The sequence below is a fragment of the Arachis stenosperma genome, chromosome 4 (assembly GCF_014773155.1).
Source record: "Arachis stenosperma cultivar V10309 chromosome 4, arast.V10309.gnm1.PFL2, whole genome shotgun sequence".
NCBI classification, from domain to species: domain Eukaryota; kingdom Viridiplantae; phylum Streptophyta; class Magnoliopsida; order Fabales; family Fabaceae; genus Arachis; species Arachis stenosperma.
In genome coordinates this window covers 68,863,132-68,876,496 of record NC_080380.1, presented here as the reverse complement: position 1 = coordinate 68,876,496, position 13,365 = coordinate 68,863,132, and the positions used below count along the sequence as shown (strand labels likewise).

Sequence of the window (13,365 nt, the reverse complement as noted above, 5' to 3'; positions counted from 1 at the left end):
GTCAAGTTAAAGCCTACTCCATTGACATGGATGCCAAATTCGCATTCATGTGAAAGGAGTAGAAAGAAAACATGGCAATTAAACTCAATTGAAAATAATCAAGAAATAATGGAATCAAATAGGAAGTAAAAGAGTAAGGACATAGAAAACAAACTAGAATGATAAAAACTTCACGGAGGTAGTAATTCTTTGTAATATCTAACTCAAAAGCATAAAACTAGGAATCCTAAATCCTAGAGAGAGGAGAGAGCCTCTCTCTCTAAAAACTACATCTAAAACCTAAAATTGTGTGAATGAAAAGTGAATGAATCTCCCCCTTCATTCTGCCTCACTCCCAGCCTCTAATTTGTGTTTTCTGGGCCTAGAATTGGGCCCAGAAATCGCTCCAGCGATTTATGCAACTTATGCACGTGGCGCACATCACGTGTACGCGTGGGCATCGTTTGGAGAAATCCCTTATCACGTGTACATGTCAGTCACGCGTACGCATCGCTCCTCTTTTGCGCTGGTCACACGTACGTGTCATCTACGCGTACGTGTCACGTCCCGCTGGTCAGCTTCATTATTCCTTTGTGTTCCTTCCATTTTTGCAAGCTTCCTTTCTATTCTCCAAGCCATTCTTGCCCTATAAAGCCTGAAACACTTTAATACACAGATCACGGCATCGAATGGTATATAGAGGAGTTAAAATTTAACAATTTAAAAGCTCTGGAAGCGAGTTTTCAATCATAGCATGAAATAAGGAAGGCAACGTAGAACATGTGAATTTTATGAATAAGTGTAGGAATAATCTGATAAATTTCACTCAATTTAGCACAAAATAAATCATAAAATAGTGGTTTATCAACCTCCCCACACTTAAACATTAGCATGTCCTCATGCTAAGCTCAAGAGAAGCTATTAAGGAGTGAAGGCAAAATGGTAGGATGCATGAAATGCAATGTAGTCTATCTAGATGTGAGCTACCTATATGCATCATGATATTCTAGTTACTATATATATATATATATATATATATATATATATATATATATATATATATATATATATATATATAAGCATACATGTGGTCAGAATGAGTCAAATTCCCAAGAAATCATATATGTACAATCAAAGGCTAATTCATATCAATATTTTCACAATTGAGTTGAGTTGATCAAAAGAGTTCACAACTTGCAAGACAAGCAATAGTAAAACGTGGATATAATGGAATGAGCAGTTGAACCCTCACTAGATTTGTATATACACTATAATCACTCAAGTGTTTGGGGTTAAACATCTCAAATCTCCTCTAATCATGCTTTCTAAAACTTGTTCTTCATCTAACCAATCAACAGAAATTTAGTGTATAAATGCAAACATCATGAGGTCTTTTCAAGGTTGTAATGAGGCTAAGGTGTAACAACCCTGATTTTCGAGTACGTGAGATCTATTTTAAAGGCACGGATTTCTCCGGTAGATCAGTAAAGGGAACACCTCTTCTATATCAACAAGTATCTCGATCCTCATTGTCATTATGTCATCCTTTAAGCTAGAACCTTTTCCAAGGCAAGCTCGATAACGCGGTCACGAAGAACCTAGTTTTTGAACCGTATCGGTTAGGAGTTTTGATCCGGTTTTTCGTAAATAGTCTCAGTTTGACGAACCGGACTCGATTCATGAGAGAAGAGAGATAATAGGGTAATATCATCATTATATGAGTATTAAAAGCTTCTTGAATGATATTATAAGGTTACCTAGTCAGTTTTAGTTAAAAACAGAAAATCGGTTTAACCGGGTTCACAGTTTACTGGTGTAGCTTAGCACCAGCACTCTCTGATGACTTTAGCAATGCTAAGGCCTCATCATACATGTTTTATTCTCATATTAAATATGTTACTAGTGTCATTTATGCTAGTAGCTCAGAAAATAATTTTTAGAGATGTTTTTACAAGTGTTCCGATACATCTAGTTTTAGTAGTTATACACCTGAGATATTTTAAAATTATTTTAATCCACCTCCAAGCCAACCAATCATAACTCACCTTACACCCCCAAGACCTCCAAGGCTGTCTCATTTCATCATTTTGGCCGAAAGTAACAAGAGAGAAAAGAGAGAAACTTTCATGAACACTTAATCTTCAAAGCTTGATTTCTTCTGAACTAAAACTCAAATCAAAACTCCGATTTCACCAAAATGATCCTCTCTTCTTCCTCTACATAACCATATAACATATCAAGGCTGGAAATAAGGTGAGATGGCTGTCTCCCTCCCTCTTCAATTCGGTTTTCAAGGAAAACCATGCAAAACATGTGTTTTCTTGATGTTTTTCCTTAGGAATCATGCTTAACTTGACTTGAGGGCCAAGAAACGTGAATTTCCAGCAAGTATAAGGTGAGATATCTCTTCCTAATGTGCTGAGGAAGATTTGGTCAATTGAGAGTTTGTGGATTTAAAGTTGTTCTTGATGTGATTTAGGAAGAAAAAGTGCTTAAGGACCACCTGAAAGAGTAACCGGATTTGAGGCAGCAAATCAAGGTAGGGTGTCACGAAATTAATCTTGATTATTTGTGTTTGAGATGTGTGAATGTTGTATTATTTGGCTGTGCTAAAAATTGGTTGCATATATGAATGATTCTTGGTGAAAATTTGGTGAAATTTTGATGAAATTTGATGAAATTCAAGCTATGAATGTGTGTTCTTGTGGCTGCTGGAAAAACGAACCCTAGGCCCTAAATTGAAGTTCAATTTGTGTTGAAATCATGTGGAAAAGATGGGGTTTTAGTGGCTAGGAATTTATTATGAATTTTGGTAAAAATCGGTTGCTGAAAAGATTGAAAAACGGGTAAAAACAGAGAAAGAATTTGAAGAATATATGAAGAACATGAAGAACACTTTGAGTGTGGTGAAGAACATTGAAGAACACCTTTTAGATCTTAGAAAGGGTAAGGAAGTAATTATTTTGGTGTTTAAGGGGTTATTTTGTAATTTCTGAAAGTTAGGGTGGTTAAAGTAGAAAAATTAAAAGTTACGGGTGGTAAAAAGTGAATTTTAAAGGTTAAAAGTAAAAGGTAAGTTAATTTTCGAAAATTAATGATAAAATAATAAATAATAATAAAATATTAAATAATAATATTTAATTAAAAATAATATTTTAATAAAAATAATAAAATAATGCAGAAAAGGCAGTTTTCTGTAAAAGCTTTAGGAAGACAACTTTAAGTGTAGAATCTCATAATTACCTTCATAAAACACTTAGGGAGTGGTAATAACATGTTAGTGAGGAAAAGATAAAGAAAAGATAAAGGTTGAAGAAAAGATAAAAGTCAAAGAAAAAGTCTGTAAAGTTTTAATGACAGAAAACAGACAGAGATTAGTGAACGAATTAGGGCAACTTAGATAGTACTTGAGTTGCGACTAGGGTTAGGTATTATATGAAAAGTTAAACTGTTTCAGTATAGACTTAATGAACCTATACTTGGGACAGGCTAACTATTCATACCGAAATTTACATAAGCTTCAACTATATATGTTAAGCAGAGAAAATTAGAGCAGAGTAGGGAGATAAAGAGAAAGTTAAGAAAGGTTTAGGAATATGTGTTAAGGATTCAAAGGGAAAAAGGAAATGAAGATTGATTTGTGGATTTGTTGAGGTTGAGAAAGGATAACTGATGAGCGGATAATTTATACGCTTTTTGGCATTGTTTTTAGGTAGTTTTTAGTAAGTTTAAGCTACTTTTAGGGATGTTTTCATTAGTTTTTATGTTAAATTCACATTTCTGGACTTTACTATGAGTTTGTGTGTTTTTCTGTGATTTCAGGTAAATTCTGACTGAAATTGAGGGATTTGAGCAAAACTCTGAAAAAGGCTGACAAAAGGACTGCTGATGCTGTTGGATTCTGACCTCCCTGCACTCGAAATAGATTTTCTGGAGCTACAGAACTCCAAATGGCGCGCTCTCAATGGCATTAGAAAGTAGACATCCAGGGCTTTCCAGCAATATATAATAGTCCATGCTTTATTCGAAGATTGACGACGTAACTTGGCGTTAAACGCCAAGTTCATGCTGCTGTCTGGAGTTAAACGCCAGAAAAACGTCATGATCCGGAGTTGAACGCCCAAAACACGTTATAACTCAAAGTTGAACGCCCAGAAATGCCTTAGCTCGTGGATTGATCAAGCTCAGCCCAAGCACACACCAAGTGGGCCCCGGAAGTGAATTTATGCATCAATTACTTACTCATGTAAACCCTAGGAGCTAGTCTAGTATATATAGGACATTTATCTATTGTATTAGACATCTTTTGACCACTTTAATCTCTTTATTCATTCGGTCACTTGATCATGGAGAGGGCTGGCCATTCGGCCATGCCTGAACCTCTTTTACTTATGTATCTTCAACGGTGGAGTTTCTGCACACCATAGATTAAGGATGTGGAGCTCTGCTGTACCTCAAGTATTAATGAAGTTCTATTTTCTTTTATTCAATTCCTCTTTTATTCTTATTCCAAGATATTCATTCGCACCCAAGAACATGATGAATGTGATGAGTTAGATAACCCTCATTATCATTCTCACTTATGAACGCGCGTGATTGACAACCACTTACGTTCTACATGCAACAGAGCTTGAATGTGTATCTCTTAGATTCCCCAACAGAATCTTCGTGGTATAAGCTAGATGGATGGCGGCATTTATGAGGATCCGGAAAGTCCAACCTTGTCTGTGGTGTTCCGAGTAGGATCCTGGGAATCCGGAAAGTCTCACCTTGTCTGTGGTATTCCGAGTAGGATTCCGGTAATGAATGACTGTGACGTGCTTCAAACTTGTAACCTGCTGGGCGTTAGTGACAGACGCAAAAGAGGGATTCTATTCCAGTAGGGGAGGGAACCAACCGGTGATTAGCCGTACTGTGACAGAGTGCGTGAGCATTAGTTTTCACTGCGAGGATGGGATGTAGCCATCAACCATGGGTGATGCCTCCAGACTGGTTAGCTGTGCGAGTGACAGCCGCATAGGATATTTTCCCGAGAGGATTGAAAGTAGCCACAGCTGATGGTGAACCCCTATACAAAGCTTGCCATGGAAAGGAGTAAGAAGGATTGAGTAGAAGCAGTAGGAAGGCAGGCGTCCTTGAGCCATACAGCATCTTCATATACTTAACTGAAATTCCTATGCACCAATGAATCTACATAAGTATTCTATCCCTTTTATTATTTCTTATTTTATTATTAATTTTCAAAACCCATAAATCAATATTTAATCTGCCTAACTGAGATTTACAAGGTGACCATAGCTTGCTTCATACCAACAATCTCTGTGGATTCGACCCTTACTCACGTAAGGTTTATTACTTGGACGACCCATTACACTTGCTGATTAGTTGAACGGAGTTGTGAATTCCAATAAAGAAAATAAACAGTGCCCTAAGAGTATATTCATTCAAAATCCAAGAAACATATAATGATGATCACAATTTCGTCCACCAAGTTTTTGGCGCCGTTGCCGGGGATTGTTCGAGTATGGACAACTGACGGTTCATCTTGTTGCTCAGATTAGGTAATTTTCTTTTCAAAAATCTTTTTTAAAAATTTTTCTTTTATTTTTCGTGTTTTTTTTAAAACTTTATTTTCGAAAAATAATAATAAAAATCCAAAAAAAGTAGAAAATCATAAAAATCAAAAATATTTTGTGTTTCATGTTTGAGTCTTGAGTCAAATTTTAAGTTTGGTGTCAATTGCATGTTTTAAAAATTTTTCCTGCATTTTTTTCGAAAATTCCATGCATTCATAGTGTTCTTCATGATCTTCAAGTTGTTCTTGATAAGTCCTCTTGTTTGATCTTGATGATTTCTTGTTTTGTGTTGTTTGTTGTTTTTCATATGCATTTTTGCATTCATATTTTCCATGCATTAAAGATTTTTAAGTTTGGTGTCTTGTATGTTTTCTTTGCATCAAAAATTTTTCAAAATTATGTTCTTGATGTTCATCATGATCTTCAAAGTGTTCTTGGTGTTCATCTTGACATTCATAGCATTCTTGCACGCATTCATTGTTTTGATCTAAAAAATTTCATGCATTGAGTATTTTTGTTGTTTTTCTCTCTCATAATTAAAAATTCAAAAATAAAAAAAATATCTTTTCCTTATTTCTCTCCAAATTTTTGAAATTTTGGGTTGACTTGGTCAAAAATTTTCAAAATTAGTTGTTTCTTACAAGTCAAGTCAAAATTTCAATTTTAAAAATCTTATCTTTTCAAAATCTTTTTCAAAATCATATCTTTTTCAATTTTTTTTATTATTTTCGAAAATTTCAAAAATCTTTTTCAATTTATTTTCAAAATCTTTTTCTTATCTTTATATGTAATTTTCGAAAATTCACGAATAATTAATGTGATTGGTTCAAAAATTTGAAGTTTGTTACTTTCTTGTTAAGAAAGGTTCAATCTTTAAATTCTAGAATCTTATCTTGTAGTTTCTTGTTAGTGAAGTAAATAATTTCAAAATTTTTGAATTAAATCTTTTTATCTTTTATTTTATCTTTTTCAAAAATTTTATCTTTTTTCAAAATTTGATTTCAAAATATCTTATCTAACCTCTTATCTTCTTATCTTTTTCAATTTTGATTTTAAATCTTTTTCAATCAACTAACTAACTTTTTGTTTGTTTCTTATCTTTTTCAAAACCACCTAACTACTTTTCCCTCTTTTATTTTCGAAAATATCTCTTTCTTTTTCAAAAATTCTTTTTAATTAATTAATTGTTTCATGTTTAATTTTAATTACATCTTATCTCTGATTTTCGAAAATTACTAACCCTTTTTCAAAACTATTTTCGAATTTTCTCTTCTCTTTTCTTCTTCTATTTAATTATTTAATTATTAACACTACTCTTCACCTATCTCCATCCATAAATCCGAATCCTTCCTCTATCTTCTACCCCTTCTTTTTCTACTAACACAAAGGAATCTCTATACTGTGACATAGAGGATTCCTTTTTCTTTTCTTGTTTTCTTCTCTTTCATATGAGCAGGAACAGGGATAAAGGCACTCTTGTTGAAATTGACCCAGAACCTGAAAGGACTCTGAAGAGAAAATTAAAAGAAGCTAAATTACAACAATCCAGAAGAGACCTTCTAGAAATTTTCGAACAAGAGAAGGAGATGGCAGAAGAAAATAATAATAATAATGCAAGGAGAATGCTTGGAGACTTCACAAAGCTAACGTCCAAGTTTGATGGAAGAAGCATCTCCATTCCTGCCATTGGAGCTAATAACTTTGAGCTTAAGCCTCAACTAGTTGCTTTAATGCAACAAAACTGCAAGTTTTATGGACTTCCATCTGAAGATCCTTACCAGTTTTTAACTGAGTTCTTGCAGATCTGTGACACTGTAAAGACAAATGGAGTTAATCCTGAAGTCTACAGACTCTTGCTTTTCCCTTTTGCTGTAAGAGACAGAGCTAGAGTATGGTTGGATTCACAACCCAAAGATAGCCTGGACTCATGGGATAAGCTTGTCACTGCATTCTTAGATAAATTCTTTCCTCCTCAAAAGCTGAGCAAGCTGAGAGTGGATGTTCAAACCTTCAAACAAAAAGATGGTGAATCCCTCTATGAAGCTTGGGAAAGATACAAGCAGCTGACCAAGAGATGTCCATCTGACATGTTTTCAGAATGGACCATATTAGATATATTCTATTATGGTCTCTCTGAGTTTTTGAAAATGTCACTAGACCATTCTGCAGGTGGATCTATTCACCTGAAGAAAACGCCTGAAGAGGCTCAAGAACTCATTGACATGGTTGCAAACAACCAGTTTATGTACACCTCTGAGAGGAATTCCGTGAATAATGGGGTACCTCAGAAGAAAGGAGTTCTTGAAATTGATGCTCTGAATGCCATATTGGCTCAGAACAAAGTGTTGACTCAACAGGTCAACATGATCTCTCAAAATCTGAATGGATTGCAACATGCATCCAACAGTACTAGAGAGGCAGCTTCTGAAGAAGCTTATGATCCTGAGAACCCTGCCATGGAAGAGGTTAATTACATGGGTGAACCTTATGGAAACACCTATAACTCATCATGGAGAAATCATCCAAATTTCTCATGGAAGGATCAACAAAAACCTCAACAAGGTTTTAACAATGGTGGACGCAACAGGCTGAATAATAGTAAGCCATATCCATCATCTTCTCAGCAACAGACAGAGAATTCTGAACAAAACAATTCTAATTTAGCCAATATAGTCTCTGATCTGTCAAAGGCCACTTTCAGTTTCATGAATGAAACAAGATCCTCCATTAGAAATCTGGAGGCACAAGTGGGCCAGCTGAGTAAGAAAGTCATTGACACTCCTCCCAGTACTCTCCCAAGTAATACAGAAGAAAATCCAAAAGGAGAGTGCAAGGCCATTGATTTAATCAAAGTGGCCGAATGCACCAAGGAGGAGGAGGACGAAAATCCCAGTGAGGAAGACCTCCTGGGACGTTCCTCAAGCAAGAAGGAGTTTCCTATTAAGGATCCTGAGGAATCTGAGGCTCATCTAGAGACCATAGAGATTCCTTTAAATCTCCTTCTGCCATTCATGAGCTCTGAAGAATACTCATCCTCTGAAGAGAATGAAGATGTGACTGGAGAGCAAGTTGCTCAATACTTAGGAGCTATCATGAAGCTGAATGCCAAGCTGTTTGGTAATGAGACTTGGGAAAGTGAACCTCCCTTGCTCATTAGTGAACTAGATACTTGGATTCAGAGAACTCTACCTCAAAAGAAGCAAGATCCTGGCAAATTCTCAATACCTTGTACCATTGGCACCATGAGCTTTGAAAAAGCTCTGTGTGATCTGGGGTCAGGGATAAATCTTATGCCACTCTCTGTAATGGAGAAGCTGGGGATCATTGAGGTACAACCTGCCTTGTTCTCATTACAATTGGCAGACAAGTCCATGAGACAAGCTTATGGAATAGTAGAGGACGTGCTAGTAAAGGTTGAAGGCCTTTACATCCCTACTGATTTCATAATCCTAGACACTAGGAAAGAAGATGATGAATGCATCATCCTAGGAAGACCTTTCCTAGCCACAGCAGGAGCTGTGATAGATGTCAATAGAGGTGAGTTAGTCCTTCAATTGAATGGGGACTACCTTGTGTTTCAGGCACATGGCCATCCTTCTGTGACAAAAGAGAGTAAGCATGAAGAGCTTCTCTCAGTTCAGAGTCGAGAAGAGCCCACACAGTCAAACTCTAAGTTTGGTGTTGTGAGGCCACAACCAAACTCTAAGTTTGGTGTTCAAACCCCATATCCAAACTCTAAGTTTGGTGTTGGGAATACCACACTTAAGTTGACCTGATCACCTTGTGGCTCCATGAGAGCCACTGTCAAGCTATTGACATTAAAGAAGCGCTTGTTGGGAGGCAACCCAAGTTTATTTATCTAATTTTATTTTATTTTGTTTCTTTGTTATTTTTGTGTTTTATTAGGTACATGATCATGAGGAGTCACGAAAAAAATCGAAAAAATTAAAAACAGAGTCAAAAACAGAAGAAAAAAAATTTTTTCACCCTGGAGGACGCACGGGCTGGCGTTCAACGCCCAGAAGGTGCATCTGGCCGGTGTTCAACGCCAGAACAGAGCACCATTCTGGCGCTGAACGCCCAAAACAAGCAACAACCTGGCGTTAAACGCCAGGATGGTGCACAGAAAGGACAAACTGGCGCTGAACGCTAGGAACAAGCATGAAACTGGCATTCAACGCCAGAAACATGCATTACATGGGCGTTGAACGCCCAGAATGTGCACCAATGGGCGTTTGAACGCCAGAATGATCCATGAAGGCATTTTACATGCCTATTTGGTGCAAGGATGGAATTCCTTGACACCTCAGGATCTGTGGACCCCCACAGGATCACCTCAAGGATCTGTGAACCTCACAGGATCCCCACCTACCTCGCCCTATCTCTCTATATTCATGGTCATCCCTTCTGTTCTTCATTCACCACTCACCCTTTCCCATAAACCCCACTCACCTTCAAAATTCAAAATTCTTTCCCACCCAATCCCACCCATATAGCCAAATCCATCTCCCCTCACTCTCCTCCATTTTCTTCTTCTTCTACTTTTCTTTTCTTTCTTGCTCGAGGGCGAGCAATATTTTAAGTTTGGTGTGGTAAAAGCATAGCTTTTTTTTGCTTTTCCATTACCATTAATGGCACATAAGGCCAGAGAAACCTCAAAGGGAAGACAAAAGCTTCCACCTCTGAGTCTTGGGAGATGAAAAATATAAGCCGTCATAGCTCAGTGGTATAACATGTGGCTGCAAATCAAGAGATCCCTGAGATACCTCAGGTGATAAGTTGTCCTCCACACAAATATTGGAAGCAACTAAGGGTGGAACATCATGAGCACTCCATCATTCTCCAAGAAATAAGAGAAGATCAAAGAGCAATGAGGGAGGAGCAACAAAAGCAAGGAAGGGACATAAAAGAACTCAAAGAGCACCATTGGACCTTCAAGAAGGCGCCAACCTCACTCAGGTGGATTCATTCCTTGTTCTTTATTTCTTTCTGTTTTTCGGTTTTTAATATTGTGTCTATCTATGTTTTGTGTCTTTATTTCATGATCATTAGTATGTAACCATGCCTTAAAGCTATGAATAAAATCCATTAATCCTTCACCTCTCTTGAAAGAAAAATGTTTTAATTCAAAAGAACAAGAAGTACATGAATTTCGAATTTATCCTTGAATTTAATTTAATTATATTGATGTGGTGGCAATAATTTTTGTTTTCTGAATGAATGCTTGAACAGTGCATATTTTTGATCTTGGTGTTTATGAATGTTAAAATTGTTGGCTCTTGAAAGAATGATGAACAAAGAGAAATGTTATTGATGATCTGAAAAACATCATGAAATTGATTCTTGAAGCAAGAAAAAGCAGTGAAAAAAAATGGCGAAAAAAATGGAGCTAAAAAGAGTATATAGAAAAAGAAGGAGCAGTAGAAAAAGCCAATAGCCCTTAAAACCAAAAGGCAAGGGTAAAAAGGATCCAAGGCTTTGAGCATCAATGGATAGGAGGGCCCAAGGAAATAAAATCCAGGCCTAAGCGGCTAAATCAAAGCTGTCCCTAACCATGTGCTTGTGTCATGAAGGTCCAAGTGAAAAGCTTGAGACTAAGTGGTTAAAGTCGTGATCCAAGGCAAAAGAGTGTGCTTAAGAGCTCTGGACACCACTAACTGGGGACTTTAGCAAAGCTAAGTCACAATCTGAAAAGGTTCACCCAGTCATGTGTCTGTGGCATTTATGTATCCGGTGGTAATACTGGAAAACAAAGTGCTTAGGGCCACAGCCAAGACTCATAAGTAGCTGTGTTCAAGAATCAACATGCTTAACTAGGAAAGTCAATAACACTATTCAAAATTCTAAGTTCCTAGAGAAGCCAATCATTCTGAACTTCAAAGGAAAAAGTGAGATGCCAAAACTGTTCAGAAGCAAAAAGCTACAAGTCCCGCTCATCTAATTATAATTAATATTCATTGATATTCTGGAATTTATAGTATATTCTCTTCTTTTTATCCTCTTTGATTTTCAGTTGCTTGGGGACAAGCAACAATTTAAGTTTGGTGTTGTGATGAGCGGATAATTTATATGCTTTTTGGCATTGTTTTTAGGTAGTTTTTAGTAAGTTTAAGCTACTTTTAGGGATGTTTTCATTAGTTTTTATGTTAAATTCACATTTCTGGACTTTACTATGAGTTTGTGTGTTTTTCTGTGATTTCAGGTAAATTCTGACTGAAATTGAGGGATTTGAGCAAAACTCTGAAAAAGCCTGACAAAAGGACTGCTGATGCTGTTGGATTCTGACCTCCCTGCACTCGAAATGGATTTTCTGGAGCTACAGAACTCCAAATGGCGCGCTCTCAACGGCATTGGAAAGTAGACATCCAGGGCCTTCCAGCAATATATAATAGTCCATGCTTTATTCGAAGATTGACGACGTAACTTGGCGTTAAACGCCAAGTTCATGCTGCTATCTGGAGTTAAACGCCAGAAAAACGTCATGATCCGGAGTTGAACGCCCAAAACACGTTATAACTCAAAAGTGAACGCCCAGAAATGCCTTAGCTCGTGGATTGATCAAGCTCAGCCCAAGCACACACCAAGTGGGCCCCGGAAGTGAATTTATGCATCAATTACTTACTCATGTAAACCCTAGGAGCTAGTCTAGTATATATAGGACATTTATCTATTGTATTAGACATCTTTTGACCACTTTAATCTCTTTATTCATTCGGTCACTTGATCATGGAGAGGGCTGGCCATTCGGCCATGCCTGAACCTCTTTTACTTATGTATCTTCAACGGTGGAGTTTCTGCACACCATAGATTAAGGGTGTGGAGCTCTGCTGTACCTCAAGTATTAATGAAGTTCTATTTTCTTTTATTCAATTCCTCTTTTATTCTTATTCCAAGATATTCATTCGCACCCAAGAATATGATGAATGTGATGAGTTAGATAACCCTCATTATCATTCTCACTTATGAACGCGCGTGATTGACAACCACTTACGTTCTACATGCAACAGAGCTTGAATGTGTATCTCTTAGATTCCCCAACAGAATCTTCGTGGTATAAGCTAGATGGATGGCGGCATTTATGAGGATCCGGAAAGTCCAACCTTGTCTGTGGTGTTCCGAGTAGGATCCTGGGAATCCGGAAAGTCTCACCTTGTCTGTGGTATTCCGAGTAGGATTCCGGTAATGAATGACTGTGACGTGCTTCAAACTTGTAACCTGCTGGGCGTTAGTGACAGACGCAAAAGAGGGATTCTATTCCAGTAGGCGAGGGAACCAACCGGTGATTAGCCGTACTGTGACAGAGTGCGTGAGCATTAGTTTTCACTGCGAGGATGGGATGTAGCCATCAACCATGGGTGATGCCTCCAGACTGGTTAGCTGTGCGAGTGACAGCCGCATAGGATATTTCCCCGAGAGGATTGAAAGTAGCCACAGCTGATGGTGAACCCCTATACAAAGCTTGCCATGGAAAGGAGTAAGAAGGATTGAGTAGAAGCAGTAGGAAGGCAGGCGTCCTTGAGCCATACAGCATCTTCATATACTTAACTGAAATTCCTATGCACCAATGAATCTACATAAGTATTCTATCCCTTTTATTATTTCTTATTTTATTATTAATTTTCAAAACCCATAAATCAATATTTAATCTGCCTAACTGAGATTTACAAGGTGACCATAGCTTGCTTCATACCAACAATCTCTGTGGATTCGACCCTTACTCACGTAAGGTTTATTACTTGGACGACCCAGTACACTTGCTGGTTAGTTGAACGGAGTTGTGAATTCCAATAAAGAAAATAAACAGTGCCCT

The 13,365-nt window shown here is 37.2% G+C and overlaps 1 long non-coding RNA gene across 1 annotated transcript; it reads left to right on the top strand.

The window, feature by feature from the left end:
- Window positions 1–2,065: 2,065 nt before the first annotated feature.
- LOC130974221 (uncharacterized) lies at window positions 2,066–4,433 on the top strand. Its single transcript, XR_009084445.1, has 3 exons — window positions 2,066–2,374; window positions 2,459–2,518; window positions 3,802–4,433. It is a non-coding gene; the product is annotated as an uncharacterized LOC130974221 (long non-coding RNA).
- The last annotated feature ends 8,932 nt before the right edge of the window (window positions 4,434–13,365 follow it).